The sequence below is a fragment of the Dermacentor albipictus genome, chromosome 2 (genome assembly GCF_038994185.2).
Source record: "Dermacentor albipictus isolate Rhodes 1998 colony chromosome 2, USDA_Dalb.pri_finalv2, whole genome shotgun sequence".
In the NCBI taxonomy this organism is placed as follows: Eukaryota; Metazoa; Arthropoda; class Arachnida; order Ixodida; family Ixodidae; genus Dermacentor; species Dermacentor albipictus.
The window spans coordinates 109,943,123-109,962,450 of NC_091822.1; the positions used below are offsets into that span (position 1 = coordinate 109,943,123).

A 19,328-nucleotide genomic window follows, 5' to 3' on the forward strand; every position below is an offset into this window, starting at 1 on the left:
ATAGAGAAGAAGATGTAAAGAACAGAGAGTACGATGTGAGCTGTACGTCGGATTACATGCAAGAGCAATCTGGCAGGCGCAGTGTCTGTATATATACATCAAGTATATACCGGTTCTCCCACGTAACTGAAGAGCCAAGACTTCAAAAATGAGAAAAACTTCGGACGCAAACTGAACCGAACCTATAGTGTTGGCAGTAACCTAGAGCAACTGCGGCTATTCATTATTTTCGCATAACTAATTGTTTAATTATTTAATGAACTGAAATTTAATTACTTACGCAACTTTTTAATTCGTGGCGTGAGACCGCAAGCGTGATACGCGAATTTCTAGAGCATGTTCAGAAACACCCTACAGTGAACTCTGACTTGAATGAACTTCAAGGGACCCAAGGAAACAGTTCACTTGACTGAAAGTTCACTAAACTGAGTATTCACTAGAATACAGAACAACACATGGCACAGCAGACATCGAGTGAAAAGTGTGAGATGCAATTTATGAAGTTATGTACATAAATGTATACGAAGTGGTAACAGTTACGTTGCTGCCTATCTCATTTTGAAGAAAAGATAATATCCGTAATTTTCATTTGCACTGGTGCGTTTAAAGAGCAAGAAGCAACAAAGCTGTACGCAGAGTATTTGTGTACTTCCTCTGGCACAGCTTGTTGCTCCATCCATCCATCCATCTGGCACAGCTTGTTGCTGAGACACGACGTCTCGCAACTTTCCACGGAATCCTACAGCCTCGGCTAGAGTTGCAGGATTTGAATCTGCCTCTGCCATTGCACCTTCATCGACGCACTATTCTTCTTTGGGATGAACACGGGAAACAATTTAAAGAGCATCCAGAAATAATTTTGTTACCTCTAATGTTGGGGGAGTAGGGGGTGGGGGGGCTCATCTATATGAAGCAATCGCTCGGCGATCGACAGTGTGTGGTCAAAGTCTGTTTACAGTCTCTCGGTTAGATGTTACAAGCATGACTCTACAAGTATCCCGGTGTGTGAAGCGTCTGCTTGCATGTTGAACTTATATGCGTACTATCGCACACAGTGTTTCCTGGTTGTTCCCACGTTTCGTATGTATTCGGCGACACTCCTTAAGGTGTTACGGCCCATTTCAAACGACCTGGTTTATTGGCCGACGAGGTTGCTTGTTTAGACATGGAACGTTTTCGCACTCTGCACGGATGTACCATGTATAATACTGCTTTATATACTGCCGAAGGTACGTGCAGGCCGTCTATTTGGCTACAATTTGTCCGGTTAGAGATGCATAACGACGAGAGATAAATTACGATCGAAATGTTATGCAAGTCCGCGTAAGTAGTGTACGCAATTTTATGAAGAAAAAGCAAATTACTCGTCACATACTACGATCGGCAGTAAGGATGGTATGCCATGACACACACACACACACACACACACACACACACACACACACACACACACACACACACACACACACACACACACACACACACACACACACACACACACACACACACACACACACACACACACACACACACACACACACACACACACACACACTACACACACTTTCGCTCTACTCCCTCATTCCATCTGTATGCTGACCCAACGCCATCCTTCACATTTGGCTCTTTCCCTATTTTATTACCTGCCGCAGACTGTTCGACTAAACGAATACATAAACCACAAGGACACGGAAAATACCTCCACATCACTTTTTGGCCACATATCATCTACACTGCGCCTGACTGCTGCATATGTGGATGCGGTGCTGCTAGCGGTTCGCACGCAGTGTTCGACATTTACGATGTCATGCACTCGGCCGAGATATTCAGCCGCAAATTACACTGTAAATTGGGTCCTCCGACTACGGCTATTATACTGCGTCTCTGAGACAACGAGACCAGGCTTGATATATGGACCAGCTGGCCACCTTCATAACCGCGCCGCATCAAACGCACCGCCAGTCTGTGATAGCATATATCCCTTTTTTGTCTTTTGACGCGGAACCAACAGTGGCATAAAAGACAGCTGGCTGCATTGACCAAGCGACACTCGCGATGGGCTATCTGCTTGCGTGAAACTGCTTTCACAAAGCGCTGTTATGTCATGGTTGGCAGTACGCCTCTGGAATCTGTACGCAAGAGTAGACGTTTATCTAGAACAGTTTGGCTACAGGGGAACCGCGGGTCGCGAGAAGGAAATCTACAGAACGATAAAAATGGACTGGGAGCGCATGTGGCAGGCATTGCTTAATTCTGACTGCAAGAACTTGCCACTGTCCTTAAAAAAAAAAAGGTACAATCATTGCATTCTTCCGGTGCTAACGCGCGGGCCACACGAAGACATGAAAAGTGACCCTCATGACATCTACACAAGGCACGCGTGCACGTATACGACACACAACCGCTATGTGTGCACAAATGGCACAAACGCTGTTCTGCGCTAGCGGTTTCTGTGTTGTGCCCGCTAAGTGCCTGCAAGGTGCTTTATACTGGCAGAGTGTTACGTCAGACCCAGTGAGTGAGTGAGTGAGTGAGTGAGTGAGTGAGTGAGTGAGTGAGTGAGTGAGTGAGTGAGTGAGTGAGTAAAAAGGCGGCACTTCTGCCTATTTGCGTAAAGCCAAAAGATGACGCAAACCTAAATGTCTTCTAAAATAAACCTTCTCTCTCTCTCTCTCTCTCTCGCTATACTGTATGGCACGTAGCGTGACCCGGGATCCGAAACAGATGCCGCCTGACTTCTAACACTTTTCGTGTGAGTGTATATATATATATATATATATATATATATATATATATATATATATATATATATATATATATATATATATATGTAGCACAAGCGCCGATGATGTATGGCGAGTGAAGCCGATGGTCCCACCGAAGTGAAATGAAGCGAAATAAAGAACGTCCTGCCCGTCACAGCTACGCCAGGAAGAGAGCGGAAAGAAGGCAACCCGAGAGCGCGTCGCACCGTAAAAAAATAAGCTGGACGAGCGAACGAGAAGTGACGGGCCTCTCATTATGAGCGACGCGTGGCCCGTCGCGTGGCGTCGTGTGTGTGTGCTTGCGTGTCGGACGCGGGAGCGCGCGTTAGTGCGTGCGTCGTGCTCTTAGCGCGGTGTCGGGCGAAGGTGAAAAGAGAAATATAATAACGCGGCAATGGGGAAAGGAAATAGGTGCGATAACAGATAAGCCAGGCGCGCAAACGCGCCGCGCCGCTGTATACAGAGTCTGCGGCGCCCGCGGTAACACGAAAAAAAAAAAAGAAAGAAAAAAAAAGAGAGAGCAGCTCGTGGAGAACATCGTGCCGTGCAAACGCACAAGCAACTTATGCGGCCTGCGCTCTATAGCTTGTGCCTATAGCCACGGCACATAGCAGAGTTCAACTTTGACGTTTCTATCTATATGTGCGTGTGCGTGTGTGTGCGTGTGAGCCACGGTCTGACGGCACGCAGCTGTGTGTCGCGCGCGACGCGCAAGCTGTCGCATTTGGCGTCGTCGAGCGCTGTCGCGGCGCCGTAGCCGAGAGCCACGTGCTAGGCAGACGCGCAACGCAAGCGCCCAGGTGCGCGTGTGTGCGTGTTTGTGCCAACCTCGTACGTGTTTCACACAACCGGGTTTTACCCTGCCGTATACCATTTGTTTTCCCGTTCACTTCTTTCGATTGTTTTCACGCTTCCGACCGCATTTATTTTAATGCTCTTATTATTTCTTTTTTTTTTTTGCCGCGTGCATACATTTGACTGTATGCAGAGCGACCTGAGGTGGCTTGTACGAACGTTTAGTAACGAAAATAAGGACGAATTTAAGAACGCGTTCTTGTGCGGACTAGGCGTTGTCTGTGGAACATTTAAGAAGGCGTTGTTAAATTCGTTATTATTTTCGTTACTAAATGTTCGTGCAAGGTGCCCCTGGAGATGCGAAAAGCACGTGCGATTAATCTGCTGCCGTTCGCACATTTGTTGTTTGTCTATACGGCGCAGCGAGCATAGCGTGGCGGAAGAGTATACAGTACTGATATATCAGCGGTGCTATATCCTTTCTTGGAGCGATAGTACTTGCGTGCCTCTATGTAGTGGCACAGCCAACGCGCAAGACCAGGAGTCTGGACTACGCACTGGACTATACAGGGTGTCCCACATGACTCTAGCCAAGAATTTAAAGATTAAAGGTTCGTCGGAAGCGAATTGAACTGAACGCATACTATTTGCAATAGCCTATAGAAACTCGGACATTTTTTTTCCCCCATAACTCACTAATTAAGTTTAATTACCCAACTTTTTCATTATTGGCTGAGGACCCAAAGTGTGATCGCAGACTTGTAGAGCACCTTCAGAAACCACCGATCGATCTGTTTCCTTTACAATACGTCTCACGTAGTCTCACGTAGAGAGAGAGAGAGCGCGCAAATGATAAATGAAAGGCAGGGAGTTTAACTAGGACTGAGCCCGGTCGGCTACACTACACTGGGGAGAGGAAAAGGGGTGGGAAAGAATAAAAGAAGAAGAGAGAGTCCACTGGGGTATCGTTCAGTCACTCAGTCCGGATAACAGGTGGTGACTCAATCCGGTAGCTTTCAAATATCGCAGCAGCGCTTTTGTGGCCTTTTGTAGCTGCGATATACGAAGCCATGGTCCCAATATCTTGTTCAAGGTGAAGGGTTTTCTATCTAACTGATTTAGAGCTGTGCAGAGGTCATGTCCTTCATTTTCAAAAGACCGGCAGTAGTACAGTAGATGTTCTATTGTCTCCTCGACACCGCAGGCATTGCACTCGGCGCTATCAGCCATTCCAATAAAAAAGTATATGCATTGGCGAATGCGACGCTCAAGCGCAAGCGGCACAGCACTGTTTCCTCATTACGCGGAAGCCATGGTAAGAGCCGCAGTTGCATAGACGGGTCGAGGGAATGCAGTCGATGTTGGGTGAATTCAGGTGTGTGCCACTTCTCCAATGTCATACGGTGCGTGCGCTAGCTTGCTTAAGTGTTGCGCTGCGTCAGTCCGCGATAGAGGCGCTATGAGATGGCCTGACATAATTTGTCCTATTGTTGTCATAATACCGTCTTCTTCTATCTTGACAGCACTAAATCCATTCGTACGAGGGCCACGAATACCTGTAAGCGTGAACATTCAAAGAGTTTCCACACGCAAAAAATAATAATGCTGAAATAATAATAAAAATAAAAGAACGGACAGAAGACAGTGCATTAACTATCGAAAGAACGAAAAGGAAAAGAGCGAGTATATACCTATTCAACCTGTATGAGTTTTGTTATATCGAGCACAGGCGTGAACAGGCTGTCACAACTAAGTGCAAAAGCAGTGCGGCTCGTAACCATAGAATAAGTCCTATAAACACATTAAATAATTTTCATTGATGGAAAAGCCCTCACGTACAATCAGAGTCAAGCAATTGCCGGTAGCTACACATGCTGCGTTGACTGCGACATAGTTTTCTGCCGTATATGGGAAGATTTTAGGAGACGGAATCTGGTGTCTTCTACACAGAGGCTTTGGGAATATCCACGTAAACACCCGTACATCTGAGAGTTGATCGTGAACTGCGTATGCTTCACCGTCACAATTAACACTCGCGCTTTCCCGCCGATATTCAGCACTGCTGTAAACGACTAGGGAAGAGAAAAGCGGGGAGGATGGGGGCTTTGCAAATTAATGCTCTCTTTCTTAACTTGAATGGCTGGCTCTTCATGCGCGTGCGACCACTGAATGAAGCCGCGAATATGTATGCGCTTAGGAGGCACCTTGTCTGGTTCTCCGAACTCTACATACGTACACTAAACATTTTACGAACGCAACTACATGCGTAAAGAGGCGCGAGAAGCTCTTCAACACAGAAACGTAAGCGGTCTGCTGCACATACTAAGCCTACTACTGAGCGCCTGACCTTTGAGGAATCAAACTTGTGGCTTTATCTCTCATCAACCCAGAAAGTTACGCGAGCATTGTTAACGTATGCCATACAGTGCACAGACTTGAGTAACCGCTTTACCAAGCTGCGTCGTCTCTTGCCACTTCCTTCATTTTCATTTTTGACGTTTTCGACGCCCAACTCCCATTTCTTCATGATCCACTGCACAAACGACAAACGCTCATATGGCTAACATTCGTCTCTTTCCTGATCTCTCTTTCCTCATCTCTCTTTCTCTCTCTCACACACACACACACACACACAAACACACACACACACACACGCAACCACACAACCACACAAACACATATACGCGCGCGCGCGCAGTGCGACAAACTTCTGCTATAGCATTCTCAGGTTTCGAGGAAGTTAAACTTTTCCGAAGGTTAAGCATTTTGGAAATAACTTCCGTCGGCCCCAAAGTAGCATGCCTGTGCCTGTGCGATCGGCCCAAAGTATAGCATGCCTGCCGACCAGAAGCACGTCTGTGCGTCTCTATATAATGCTGACACTTCCTGACACCTCGCGTATATAGCGCGGATGAAATTCCTCAGTCACGAAAGTAATTACCGCCTCGGGTGAGTTATCTCGGCCCGGCAAATGCGTGCTATAATGACAGAGACAGACACTACGGAAATATCTGCGGTGCCGCTTTCACGCCGACCGTCGTGGATCAGCTGTTTCAAGGTTTCATTTTGTATCTTTGTCTCCTACACACACCGTACTGATTAATTGGTATATAGTGCTTTACGAAAGGGACATATAAATAGCAGTCATCCGCCGTGCGAGCCAACAAGACGAAAGGAGCAAACACGACATCATAGGCGGAGCAGACGCTGTAGAACAAGAGCCGGATCCAAGGCAGCCTCAAAGGCGATAGGTGTGGGGGAGATTAAAACATGCAGTGATTTAGAGGAAAGGGGAGGTTGGGCTTACTGCACGCTCAATTTCGTAATCGCTCAAGTGCCCGCGTCTGTCGAAGGGACAGTAATTAGGCGTGCATCTATATATTAAAACCTATACACTACTGAGGACCAAGCTGACCCTCCGTGAAGCGAACCCGAGACTCAGAGGTCACGTGGTGGGCTGACTTTTGGAAGTATGAGAGAGAGAGAGAGAGAGCAAATGCGAAGGGAACGGCTATAAGGAGAGTTTTCAGCACGATGTCATGTTTCTTCCCATATAGTTCCTTTCCTTCCTCCATATTCGTCCCTCTCCATGGCCTCCAGGCACGGTTGCCAGGCTTCTCGAACGAACGCGACCACCGCGCCCTCTGAAGCTGGGCTCGCTCGTAAGCACGGGTGCTATGTAGAAACGAATGATTTAGAATAGCTAATGTGAAACTCAAAAGCTAATACTTTTGAGTTTCGATAAATAGAGTAGAATAAGCAAAACGTAGGGGACGATGGAGAAACGCAGAAAACTGAATCAATGTCATCGAAGAGAAGCGTTTGTCGATGTCATATGCCTTATTTTAATGCAACTCTTCTGTATAGTGAACAAGATGTTTGTGTTTCGTGTTCCCCGGCTTAAGGAAAACGAGAATTAGGCCGAGGGACTATAGTTAGAAGCGCTGTCACACGTGAACTTCGCCTTATTTGTAGATATATCCCTTCGTTGACACAGAAAGTTGTCCGCGAGTACATGTATGCGTATAGCGTTGTTCCGTGCGCTCGAGCAGCTATTGGCAACTTGGGCGAGCTTCGAAATGCGACAGCGTGAACGGCGGAAGGAGTGAATTGTGTGTATACGCCTCTGGTGTTCCCGTCCATCTCATGCCATGGACGCGCAAGAGACAGCAAATGCAGGTGACACGCGGCATGAGCGTTGGCGCAAGTCAAGTGGACATATCTCAATAGGCGCTACGGCCAGCCAGTGCAAAAGGAACGCGTCAGAGGTATTGCGAGAGGAATTTCAGCATTATCAACACACGCATGCGATCCCTATGTACGTTTGCCGAGGCAGGTGTTTCTATTTCTTTCTATGTTACGCAACGTATGCATAGAGATGCTCGTAACACTTTTTCGATTAACACGAAGGGCTCTGCAGCTGTCACAGTTGCACAAAACAGACCTGAGAGACCAGATAAGTCTGTGTATTTATTTATTGCTTGATTACGCAGAACACAAGTGCGCTCACTGGAACTCGTGATACATCATTGGTGAAAAATTCAGTCCTATATATAGGCAAGAGCATCCAGTAAGTTACTTAGTGGCTATATAGGGCGTTGCGTCGCTAAGCACGAGGTCGCGGGATCACATCCCGACCGTATTGTTGCAAGGGCTATATATAAATGTAAAAAAAAAGAAACGCTTGTGTAGCATGCATTGGGCGCACGTTAAAGAACCTCAGGTGATCGAAATACGCCCGTAGTCCCTCACTATACGGCGTGCCTCATAATGAGATCGTGCTTCTGGCCCGTAAAACTCCAGAATTTATACAATAAAGCACAACCCGCTGTGCAGGAATTAGTTATACGCAGCCCAAACATAAGAAAATCAGGGAACCTGCACAGTATCATGCTCTATTTCATTGCGAGATCTCTGCACTTTAGAGATTACTATAATTCGATATTATATGTGCAAGCCTTACGCGCTGATTTAGCGTGTTACTACGCAGAACACAAGTGGGCTCACTGGTCTTTTGCTGTGGGTCAACGCCAAGTTCATATACGTATGCGCCGGTTAGCTGTGCATTGTAAAATAATTTACACCCTTAAAATAAAAAAGGATGTAAATATGTCTATAACTCACACCCTTAGGGTGTTAGTTGCAGAAATCACACCCCAATGGTGTGAGTTATATACACATTTACACCCTTTTTCACTTTTAAGGGTGTAAATTATTTTATAGTGTGTGTATCATGCGAGATAGCGATCGACAGACCGACCGATGCGGAAACCACGGTGGGGCTATAAGCGAAGGAAGCTTCGCGTCACTGAAGAGCTGGGTACATCACGAAAGCGCGAATATCACACGGCGCGCGAACTCAGAAAGGCGAAATTGTGTTGAAATAACTCATTCGCAAAAGAATACTCGCTGTCATGCAACGTCAGCGATCCCTTGACGACAGACGCTCATTCGCGCCGGCTAGCAAAGAAAAAGCCCTCCGCCAGTATCTGATCATTCCTCGCATTCAGTGCATGACACATCCGCGGAGCTGTAGTAATTATTGCCTCAAAACATCACCCGTATACATATACAACCGACCGGTGCACATCCACACGCGTTCAACTTTGCTCTTCACCTCTTGGAATTTAAGTATTCAACACCACCCTCAAGTGGGCTACCTAATTTGCGTTCCATAACAGAGCACATTACTATTGCTGAGCAACCAACGTGCGTGTAATATCGACACGCACGCACACCGTCAGTTACAAAGATTTCGCTCGTCGCAAGATGCGCCTACACGTACCACAACTTTCCTGAATGCTGTCCCCGATCCTATATAGCGAAATAATCTTGTCAATTCAGAGTGTCACTCGTGTTTCCCCGGTCTCACGTTCACCCCGTGAAGAGATATAGCTTCGTGTCTTACAGTTCTGGCACAGCCTTGTTCTTCACCCTCTCCACAGCGTGACAATATGCTTTGTATGCACAAGTTGCAATGAACGTACATACGCACTGTAACTTGCGTATGCGGGCACCTCAAAGCACGAACTCAAACAGCTATAGCATACGCAAGCCGTGAGGCCATGTACTGTATACCCTCGCGTTTCCCCCTTCACGTGGCTCCAAAAGTCGGCCCAAAACGGTACCCCGCACTCGGCGGCCTCGGCGCACTGTGCCTGGGTCCCGGCCGGTTTCAATCGATCCGAAATTGTACGGGAGCTTGAACAATCGCTCTCTCTACTTTTTCTGCCGATATGCCTGTCGAATTTCGGTTGCTTATATATCTAAGTGGTTGTTTAGTAGAAGCAACAAAACAAGAGGTGTGCAAGGAAATTACAGCTGACCGCACTGTAACCGTCTGGCGCGGGCTGCTGATGCTTCGGAACGGATGTACGCTTGTCGTCTTCGATGCAACATGCCGGTGGCGCACTCGCACGTGGCCGTCGCAACTGTTGGCTATTCGGAAGAGCCTGCGCTGAGCGCGGCTAGCCATAGCACGGCGGTGGCAGACACTGAAACCTACTGCGATATGACCACGTGTGGAGCCGACTTTTTCTGGCTTCACTCTTATCCCATGGCACTTGGTTCTAGTTCATTCATTATCTCCTGCAATCAGCGCCCCAGGTGGGGAGCGAGGGCACCGTGTGTGTGTACTGTGGGGGGGGGGGGGGGATGGGGCACGGTATAGGCGCATCCCACATACGAGTCACCATGCCGTTCCAAAGAAGATGCTTATAAAATCTGTCCGACCACCAGGGGGCGCTTATTAATGTCCCCGGATCTTTGAAAGATAGCGAAAGGCTTTGATCTCGCCGCCCGACCAGGTGATGGGACGATAACTACAGCGCGCACCTTGGTATGAATCAGGAGCAGCTAGTACGCCACACCATGGCCTCCGAGATCACCCCCATAGGCGCGCGGGGTGATCTCCGAGGCTTGGTCACACGTGCCGCGCCATGTAATTGTTCTCCATTCGCGAAGAATCAGCAAATGTCCATACAGAGGTTCTGCAATCGAGAAGATATGGGTAGAGCAACACGTGGCTAACCGCCCTTCCTCCAGTTGCCCGTCTCTCCTGCTCCCGTTTACGCAAATTGAAAAGGGAAAGCTATAGGAGCGAACGGCTTTGAAAGAGACGCCGAACTAGGGAATATCCCGCCTAATGTCACACAACCACATTATGTAATACGGCACGTGGGGCCCACGCAATTCAAATCTTTCTCGTGGCACAAACCATGCAGAAGGCACCGCCGCGGCAGTTGTCATACCTTTAGAAGAAGCAGCAGCGTCACGACTTATAGGCTCCGAAAAGACCACCGAAGCGTGAGCTATACTGACAGCGCTCACACGCGAATAGAACGATTTCGTCGCTTCGAGAGTTGGCACGTGCTGTATAGGCGTTGGCACGTGTTAACGCCAGCGCTGAACAGGACGACGTGACTTTACACGTCCTAAACGGCCGGCTATTGGTGCCGCAGACTTCTGTTTGCGCAACATTGAATGAGATCGCGTCCACATTCATCAAGCGAGTCGAGGTGCGTCGCGCGTTTTTTTTTTTTTTCAGCCGCTTGTTATTTCAGCGTTGTTTCACATCCTCTCCGTCACTTCTCTCGCACTGCGCATGCGCAGCATGCCTATCTCTAGTGACGAAGCCATGTTCCCTAGCCGAGTTGACAGCTATAGCTGCACAACGAAAATGCATCGGACGCGCTGATCGCCATATACGACACAATATTTCTGTCTCTCTGCGTGTTTTTTTTGTTTTATTTTTCATGTCACGCACGCGCGCAGCTCGAAAAATCCTTCAGTTCACCTTCACAGAGAACGTCAGACGGCACGCGTTTTTGTACTGCGGCACATTTATGCGTGGTGCGATTAAACAGCGGCAAGGGACTAAAAAGAAAAAAAAAAGAAGAAAAAAAAACGTACGAAGAATGTCGGTGCGATTTTGAACTAACCTTTTGGAGGGAACAGAGCTGATAGCGATAAGCGTATACTATGAGCGCCACTGACGGCTGCTGTACCGACTATATATGGGAACGGCGTTGGCTAAGCGCATAGAAGGCGAAAGATAGCTTGAAAACAACAGTTCGAAATGCCCGTGAGGAATGAAAGGAACGTACTGCTGCGGTTATCTCTACATAGCCAGAGACGCAAATTAAGTAAAGGAAATAAAAATGAAAACCACAAATTAACTGGCAGTTTGGTTCGTCTGGATGGATCGTAACAGGCGACTCTATTCGAAAGATACAGGCATACAGGGGGAAAAGTGCGGATAAATTGGCAAATAAGAAAGCGTATTCAATTTTTTGGAGCTCTTGTACTCCTATGCGGCCACTCAAATATTAGTTTGCTTAGTTACGGGACAAGAATATAATTTACGAAAAATCCCGATGTTCATCGAGGACATGGAGTCTAAAGATGATGAAGAGTAACAGTAAGAACATAATACAACTAATAACCTACAGAGGACGAGGAAAACGAATAAGATCAACAATCAATTGTAAAATCAATAATAAGATCAATAATCAATTATTCAAGCATAATTAATTATTAAATAATTATTCAATCACCATCACTCAATCAATCAATAAGGTCAACAAAGTGCTTCGAGCGGCCAATCCCGCGGCAATTTTGCAGCAAACAACATTACCTTGGTTCTGTCCAGGTACGTGATATTCGCATATTTCTAAACCTTGTTGCATCATAGTTCGGACAGCCAAGGACAGCATATGGGAAATTATCTACAGTTCTTAATTTAATTAAAGAAATGTTAAATAAATGTAAATGAAAGTGGATGAAAAGAACAACTGGTCGCAGGTGGGATACGAACCCACGCATTCGCATTACGCGTGCGATGCTCTTACGAATTGAGCAACAGCGCTGCCGTTTTCCCACCTACTTTCTGGGATATTTATGTTTATGTGCTAGAACTAACACAGGGAGTGTTAGCTAGCGCCACCACTCACAAACCTTAGCGGCGGATGTGGAACATCCTTTTTGCTGCAGGCGTCACGTGTACGTGAACTCTCTGAGTAAAGGCAACTGGTCAATAAATCCCCACATGCTACCTAAAGGCATCAATGTTGCCGGATTCGAGACCCTCGTTATGTAATGAACGAGAAGAACAGGGATTAACGAAGGGGCCCGATTCTTTTTTGTGTGCGTGCGTGCGTGTGTGCGTGCGTGCGCGCGCGCGCGCGTGTGTGTGTGTGTGTTTGTGTGTGTGTGTGTGCGTGCGTGCGTGCGTTCTTGCGTGTGTGTTGTTCAACGTGCCAGCTCCCTATACTTTAATCCGATCAGCTTTAACATACTCAAATAATCTCTTCGGCGCTGTCTTCTCTCCAACCATTCTGTATGACAATTTCGACATGGTCGACTTGTCTTATTTTCTACGTAAATGAACAAATCACGTCTCTCGTGTAGTGTGATTACGCAGGAGTGCTGTCATTCTGTATATAGAGTTTACGTTACCGACGCGCGAACTTTATCCATCCACACACGCAGTAGCACCCTATAGTTAAGAAATCGTAATCACAATCGCGACAAATCTGCCGCTATATTTATTCTGTCAGCCTGCTAATCTTTTTTTTTCTTATTACTTCCTGTCTTATTTCTCGATAATTCAAAAATGCTGAGACTTTCACTGTTTTTGAAATAGTACTGTGTAAAGACCGCTATAATTTGTTCCATCTTTACAATGTCTTCGATACCTGTAGCTTTCCCGTTTCTTAAAACACTTCTGGAAGGAGGCGCGCGGACGAAGCAATTGCCGGCATGTGTTCCAAGGGTCTATAGATGCGCCTGCGGTCGGCATCCCCCTTGCTCTGTTTAGTTTAAATAACGGAAACGATAAGAAAAGGAAGAAATTGACTAAACCGCTTCACTAACGCTTCGCTTCACATATAGGCCCCAAGATGTGCGCTGGATCTACAGAATGTTTTTGAGTCCCATGCGCTGGCTGCAGTGAGGCGTAAACTCAGGGTGATAAAGCGTTCTCTGCACTAGCACTATACCGGAACCCCTAACCGGCAAATAAACACCCGCCCTCTTGGCCTGCCGCGCAAATTACGGGAGCGTCGATGCAAGAAACTGGTGCACTAATAAGGCAATGTTTCTAATAAAAGCACTCTGACGAAGGGAACTTGTGCCCACGCCCACATGACTACTTAACACATAAAAGAAAAAAAACAAATGTTCTGCAGATGTTGTTCTTTTAGTTTGCTAATCCAGCTCTGCGTATAAGGTCTGTTCACGTGACCAGTTAGTTATACAATATGAATCCATTCTATATACGAGCAAGAATCCCCGCCAACACGCATGATGTAGGCTGCCACACGCCAAACTGGAACCCTCGGTTCGTGTTTATAAGTGTACGACGCCACCGATAGAACTGCAACGACTCACAGCCGAAACAGGGCCATTATGTGCCATGTCCTTCAGCTTCAGAGACATGCTGAAACGCTTGTGAGAGCTGCCACAGTTGATGGTTTTGGCCGGTAACTTCAACCGCTATACAGACACTACTATAAGGGAAATATATTCTTTCCTCTAAGGACGCCGAAGATAAATGAGGGAAATACAGAGCGTTAAAGCATGCAGAGCTGTAGGTTTAAAATACCATGTGCATTCACCCTTCGCATCGGGCAACGTTGGTTGTGGTGACGGTATATACTCTCATATGTCAGAGCATTTGGAATGCACTGCGCGACCTCTGCGGCCAGCCAACTCAAAACTCACGATATCAAAGGTAGTGAGGATCTCCTCATCTCCGATTACACTCGTGGAGGAGAAGCTGGACTCGCATTCACATGGATACGACTCGGACGGAATCGTATATACAGTCACTTCATATGCAACATTTTTTTTCCCCTTGATTCGCTATTTCTACGAGATGTACGCATATATAGGCTGTCCGTTTGTGTTGCGTTATGTTGCGTGACAGTGGTTGCTTGCCCTATACATTGTTGTATACAAGCAACGTTCACGCTGCTCTCTGTGTCAGAGCCGCATACAGCAAGCAGTTCGCTGGCATCGATTCAGACACCGCCTTTGAGAGAAAAAGACGCGGCGACCCTGCAGGGTATCAAGTGTCGCTTGGCGTTCGCTGCATCACAGAGATCTCTCCAAAGAACCTGATGGCAAGCCTTGAGCATATGGAGAATCCTTCCGTAAATTTGATCCGTCCTCCGACTATCGCACGCCGAGAGGCATCAGAATACAGAAAAGCATCCGGCTACAGCATAAGGCTCAATGGGGCCTCTACCTTAAGATACAAACACCTCAACTATAACCAACAAAGACGCCTTAAAATGCAAAAAAATTTAGTGTACGTACTGGTCGATGTGCTCAGTGTGCAATGTTCCCGGGGACTTTCAGCACGTTCTGTGTTGCGGCTATACATACATAATGCGCAACGACTGAAGCTTAGAGTTGCGGGACATGCTCGACCCTTGGGAAAGCGTCGCCTGCGCCTTGCACACGAACAAGGTGCCGCTATAGTATTCTTCAGAGCTACAAATTTTAATTAATAAAGCTTTGGGAATAGCTTTAGCGCGTACTCCTTTTTTTATGAGAATGGCCAGAAGCCCACTTTGTGGATTCCTGTGGGCGCAACGAAACACTCGCGCACCTTCTTTGTGGGTGCGCTCGTTTGAAACCGCAAAGAGCAGCCCTCTCCGCCACCCTATATCAACTGGAGAAGCGCGTAATATAGGAAAACTACTTCCTTGGAAACTGGCCTACGCAAACATCAGCGCGAGCCGCTATGATGGCACTGCTGCGTTATTTAAATGACACGGAACTTTGTGACAAACTACGACTGTACATTGTGCGACGTAGGATGGGACGGTGACGCTGTGTAACACTATATAGGAACGCCTTCGCGGACTGCGTGACAATGCCCACAGAAACAGCACTCTACTGTGTGGATGTGTGTGTGTGGGAGGCGCGGGGGGGGAAGGGGGAGGGGGCGTTTACAATTTTTACTCTTTCTCACCTATCGCGTCCCTTTGCCACACCCCCAGTATACAGGGTAGCCAAGCGGAGATAATCTCTGATAACTTCCCTGTATTTCCTTTCCCTCTCTTTCTCTCTCTCTCTCTCCCTCTCTCTCTCTCTGTGAACGTATGGTGGTTTGTGTTTTATATACGTCACAATTCTCGTTCAATAACAGTATCATTCCATATACGGTGCCCCATTTAACGTTAGCCAAGCTGTTCAATGAAAATAATACTAATAATAAAGATTAACAAAACACGCGGTGCGAGATATATATGTATACAATCGTAAGAGGTATACGGTATTCGGTCGTCAACCTGTGGCAACTGAGCATCATAGGCTTTATAATTAATTAATTAAATTCTGGTGTTTTAAGTTCCAATACCACGATATGATTGAGGCACGCCGTAGTGCGGAGACTCCGGATTAATTTTGACGACCTGGGGTCCTTCAACGTACACCTAACGCGTGGTATACCACAGGCATTCTTGCACTTCACCCCCATCAAAATGCGGCCGCCGCGGCCGTGATTCGATCCCGCGACCTCGTCGTGCTTAGCAGCGCAACAACGTAGCTGCTAAGCCACCACGGCGGGTGATCTTGTAATTATATCTTGCACCGTGTTTTGTAAATCGTTTTGTTGTTGTTTCGTTGAGAAGCTTGGGTAACGTTAGCTGGGACAGACGGTATAGGCCGTTAGACAGGCTGACATCGCCAAATTTTCATTAAGCATCCCTTTCCCTCTCCGTCTCTCCCCTCCCACAGAGGTTGCCATTCCACGCTCGATTACCGGTATACCTCAACCCCTTCGTATATAGACGAAGGGGTTTACATGAACGCAGACGCTTCCAGCCATGCTGTCGCAGCTAGTTTATCATCGTCACACATCATCCATTTGCTCGATCACCATTTGCTAAAGACTATGTATATAGACCATTCTTGTATCACGAAGGTGCGATATTCCCAAAGAAGCTCTCACGCTGGAACTAAGCGTTTAAACAAGAATAGATGCCAAGCAACCGTAATGATGTACACGTTATCAACAAATAGCACCGGCTAATAACAAACAGTTCCTCTCTCTCTCTCTCTCTCTCTCTCTCTCTCTCTCTATATATATATATATATATATATATATATATATATATATATATATATATATATATATATATATATATATATATATATATATATGGGTAAAGAGAAATTCTTCAGGCTGTCACGGAAGGAACTTGAGCGATGCTACAAGGTAAACAGAACAAGTAGTTAATTTCAACAGTTTCGACCAATGGATTGACCTTCATCAGGGTTTGCAAGAAAATGGCAGTTCGGCACTGATAGTGAGTACAGCAGACCGGGTGCCCTGTCGTTCTCAGATACATCAAACCGAAAGGGACAGTTGCGACAATGATTGACTTTCTTCCTCGGCATTTTGGCAGATTTACAGCTGCCTCAGTGGCAACGATATATATCTATATATGCGCATGCAATATGGATGAAAACATTGAGGACACAGTTGCCAGACGCATCAAGTGACTTATAAAGCGACGAGCGGACATTATGCGGGAGCTAGATCGGCAAAAAAAAAAGTATATCGACTGATCTCGTACAATATCGCGTGTGGTTCTAAAATTACCTCCGAGGTAAACTATACAATTCTCAGTTTTCGCATCTTAATACGAACGGAGAGCCGAGACGATTTTTCTCCAAAACCCAGTGAAATAAATAATTTTTTGTTCTATTTTTTATTGCGCTCTGATCAAGCTTTAGGGAGCGTGAAACGATGATTTGCTCAGGCCCTGCAATGTTTTGCACAAGGTAAAGGGCATCCTAAGGTCACGGATCTTTGAATCTGCCAGCCTGCAGAACTCACAAGCCAATTAAAGCTTACAGCTGCGTATAACCCGTCTCTCAGTGTCACGTATATACAACGGCACAAGTTACAGGCTGCCAAAGCAGCGGCGTTTATCAAGCCGCTGCGTGCTGGGAAGGAATCGTAAGGTCTATACCCTTTTCTATACTTATGCAATCCTGAAAACGGGCGGATGCATCTCAAAAGAACGCGTGATAGGGGAAAGCTTCAAAATTAAATCGCCGGGCTTACCGCCCTGGAGCTACACACACTGAGTTATGAGGGACGCGCGGTAGTAAAGGGCTAGTAAAGGACATAGTAAAGGATATAGTAAAGGATATAGTAAAAAGCTCCGGATACGTTTTAACCACCTGGTGTCCTTTGTGGAGCACCCACGCCACGATGCACGAGAGTTTTCGCATGCCGCGCTACGCCATCGAAATGCTGCCGTCACGGAACACGAACCCGCAACCTCGTGTATATGTTTAGCAGCGTAACGTCGTATACAAACACGATCCACCGCGGCGATCTTTAACTGAAAGCTTGCGCACGTATTTCGAAGGAACGACGTGCCTCCCACGCTTATAAATTATGCATACTTCGAGCAATCCGCCGTGATACGAGCGGTGTGTCTTAAGAACTCGTCAATATAAACAACTGTGGTTTATCCTGCTGCGCAAATACTCCTGCCTATATATAGCGAGAAACGACAGTGGGCAATGTCAAGGAATGACATTTCGGTGACCGAGAGTATGCCGGAGCTTTTACCTAAAAGCTCGATGAAATGCACCTCTTCGTATTCCTGCCTGCATACATAAGAAATACGAGTTGTGTACCAAAACATAAGCATCACTGCGGTGAACGAAAACGGGGTTAGAGGGAATGACACCATCTGGAATGTTGTCCTGTATTCTGACTCCTTGAAGGAAATCGTCTTCAATATATATGAACGAACGTGCGAGAGTCGACGCCACACTTGAATAAGGACACGAATCAGTAAGCATAGAGTGGTAAAGCGCATTATTTACACGAAATAACATATAGGGTACGCGTCAAAATAAACTGAAATATACCTTAGTTCAGTGCAGTGCCCGTTATGTTAAAGAGCATGTTTGTTAGCTTAGAAATTGCTGCGTCTTGTGATACCAAATTGTGCATTTATTTTTGTGCTATCACCTGACTTTTTCTGTTCGTTCTCTTCGTTTCTTTTTCTTTTCCCCCTCCTTATTGCGTGCTACTGTTTTCAATACGGTATTCTTAGTCTTGCATTGCGTTTTTCGCCCCTCCCAGCTGCGATGCACAGCTATGTACCTTGAGGGTATGACAAATATAGTAGATTTTTGAGTCACTTCGAGGCAAAAACGGGATGCATACGAAGCGGCATCGTCGACGTGTTTTCAACTACATGCATGTAGCCTGGAAGTTACACGCAGCTTAGAAAAGTTGCCGGCACGCTACGATGATAGTAGTTTCAAAGGTATTCGCACTAGTTATAGTATGTATGTGAGATTTACCGCACACATGCTGGCTACAATTCTCGTGCTGTGTTATAGTTGCTTTCTAAGTTGTGGGACTGAGCACACGGCAGCTTGTTGTATATTCTGGGTAACAAGAAACAAGAAATATGGAAAAACAATTCAATTACGTACGTTCTCACATTTATACATCACAGCGACTATGTACATGAGAATTAATAACAATGTCTTTTTCTATTTCTTTTTGTTTATAACGTTCGCGCTATATGGCATTAATATTGATATTCGCTTGTTCATATGTCTTGCCTGCGCTTTTGACGCCTTGTTCTGAATGCGCTGGAACTTTGTTCTTGCGTACGTATCTCTGAACTGCTAGTTTACTTGAATGCATTGAGAGAAAAAGAAAAATATTGTTTACCGGCTTTTGAGCTTCTATTGTTGATTCTAAATGACTTGTGTCCA

At 46.3% G+C, this 19,328-nt stretch overlaps 1 protein-coding gene across 3 annotated transcripts in view; it reads right to left on the reverse strand.

The window, feature by feature from the left end:
• The window catches only part of LOC135900770 (optomotor-blind protein-like), a 115,253-nt gene that overhangs the window by 91,028 nt on the left and 4,897 nt on the right, over window positions 1-19,328 (reverse strand). The window lies entirely within an intron of this gene.